The following is a 2,656-nucleotide window of genomic DNA, read 5'->3' on the forward strand; positions in this document are numbered from 1 at the left end:
GCAATTAACCATCTATGCTACTTCCAATGATTCTGAATATAAATACTTAATATATTTGAGAATCAAAACTTTTTATTGTTTATGATCTTAAGTCACTACTACAGGAGGTATATTTAAATGCTCAGAAGGTATAAACTTCTTAAAAGGTGCTTAATAAACACTGTCAGTTTTTTATGAAATTGAGAAAACTGTATATAGTTTCACAAATAGTGCATGAGACTAGTTGATTCTCTGCATTCAAATTAACTTCCACTGTTATCATTTTTTAACAATCCAGGTTGAAACTGCATGTCTTATCTTACTCCAGCAAATTTCCATCCTAACCAGTGCTGTGTATGGGATTCTGGATCCCTAGGAATTATAGATTGTTCAGATCCAGGCAAGAATCCTGAAAGGCCTGGATGTTTTCCTTTCTTCTGCAAAATTAATATAGGTCCAGTTAAGCCTACTTTGTTCAAGGGGTGCTTAGTACGTAAACGGAGTTAAGCCTGGTATAATGGTAGGGAGGTTGACACTTGCTTATCCCTCCTCAGGTTTTCACATTTCCAGATCTAGAGTTACTTTGATGATATACTCAAGTAGCCTCTTAGAGGGCTGCTTATTCATATCAGTCTTAGCAACCCCATGATCAGTCTCAGCACCAAAAATTCTTGCAGTTCATACAAGGCTGATTAAAATGCAGGCCGTATTTCCTATCAGGGTGATACATGGAGCAGGAAACATGTGAAGATTTTTTCTCTTACCCCCAAATTATCTACTACCTCAAAAGATTAGTGGAGAGTAAGTGGAAATAGTTTATATCTGGGAATATAAGCCTCGACTTGCTTCAGTTTTTAATTTTAGAGAAACATTCACTGCAATGCAAACTATCCCAACAAAGAACTTGGAGAGTAACAGCGTTCCCATAGGACAGGTACAGTGATTCCTTCCTAATTCCACTATGAAGCAGGTTTGAGAGGCAGAAAGGGTTGTGTCTTCAGGGAAGGAAAAGAGTTTATTGCAGATGTTAGCTCCTCTTTTCCTTTCTCTCTTTCCTCATCATGGAATGGAGGATCCCCAACTCAGAGGTGTTCACAGAATTAAGAGGTACTTCTGGAAATGGTAGCAAAGCTGTTGACTTTGTGTGAGAAGCTAGGATACATACAAGTGTTCTGTGGCAAGCTATGATGAAAACAAAATAAAACTAATGTGGAAAACCTAGCATTGGTGAAGGGGGGTGGAAGAGTCCAAATCCAGTACCACTTAGCTATAGGCCCCGATGGCATTCTAGGTTTTTGGTATTCTCTATAAAAATATTAATGGAGGGATATTTTATGATCCAAGAAAGGGGATAGGATCCAAAAGAGAATATATGTATAGTGGTGGCTCAGGGTGAAGTAACACCCCCTTGAAAGGTTATGCCCATGCCTTGAAGTCAGGTAAAAAGGAGCAATACTCACAAATGCACTTGGTCAATGCCAAAACGCCTACAGGGGACAGAACACTCGTATAGTGAAGAGATCACAATGGTGATTAATTAACCAGTTATCTCCATCATTTTATGCAAAAGCAAAAAGGACTAATATAGAGATAACTCCTTATTACCCTCCTCCAAAATGGACAGACAATAGTATTTTGCCTCCTCAGTAATAGTGAGGAGTGATCTTGACATAGAGGGCATCCGTCCTTTCAAATCCAACAAAAAACACATCCAAGTATTCTTTGTGGAAGAAGAAAGAGCTGACCAAGTGATATTGAATATATTGTTTTGGCATGAGTCTTTTTCAAAATCAATATAGGGTTACTATAATTTGATATCTAACAATAGAGTGACCCTTCCATGTTATTCCAACTGTAGAGTTGCAGTTGTGCTCTCCTACAAATCCTCCTGGAATTCATCTGATGGTCCACTGTGGGACTGCAGTTACTTTAGACATTTATCCCAAACCAGATCATTTTTTCAAATAGATCATTGTTTCTAATCATGGAATGGTAAAAACGAAACCAGTTGCCACTTCATCTATCAAATCAAATAAATCAACAATAATGAATAGAGTGGTAACATATGTCAGAGTCAGATTGCTCTCATTTTTTCAGGGATTTATGCTCTCACCTATTTCCTTTTCTCATTAGCAACACACCTGTTGTTTTTCAAACTACTTAGTATCTGAAGATGCAGTCTCTAAAGATAGAGCCAACTGCCTGAAATTAATTGTCCCGTGACAATTAATACTATTATACAAGGAAAGTGACCCTCAAAACGGCAGGTTTGAGATGCACTATGCAGACCATCTACTTTAACACTCTTATTTCAGAGGAAAGAAATGAAGCTAAAGAAAGTTAAGAGATTTGCCCCTGGCAATTTTCTGTAAATACTCTTAAAAAAAAAAAAAACTCTTATATGTGTTGGAATTAGGATACCAGCTTTGGGGTTAATGGAATTAACCACAGAATTTAGCTTCTCTATACCTTATCTTACCCTTTTATAAAATGGGAATAGTAATACCTACTTACTATCTTTCGCACAGGAATTTTATGAAACTAGTGTCCCAAATGTATGCAAACAATATAATGATATAGGACAATTATTGTTTGGATTATTAGTGAGCGTTAGTAGTTGGGGTTCTGTCTATCTTTACATAGCAGAATATCAGATAAAGCAAAAAGTTCTAATGTT

The sequence above is a fragment of the Canis lupus genome, chromosome 14 (assembly GCF_011100685.1).
Source record: "Canis lupus familiaris isolate Mischka breed German Shepherd chromosome 14, alternate assembly UU_Cfam_GSD_1.0, whole genome shotgun sequence".
NCBI classification, from domain to species: Eukaryota; Metazoa; Chordata; class Mammalia; order Carnivora; family Canidae; genus Canis; species Canis lupus.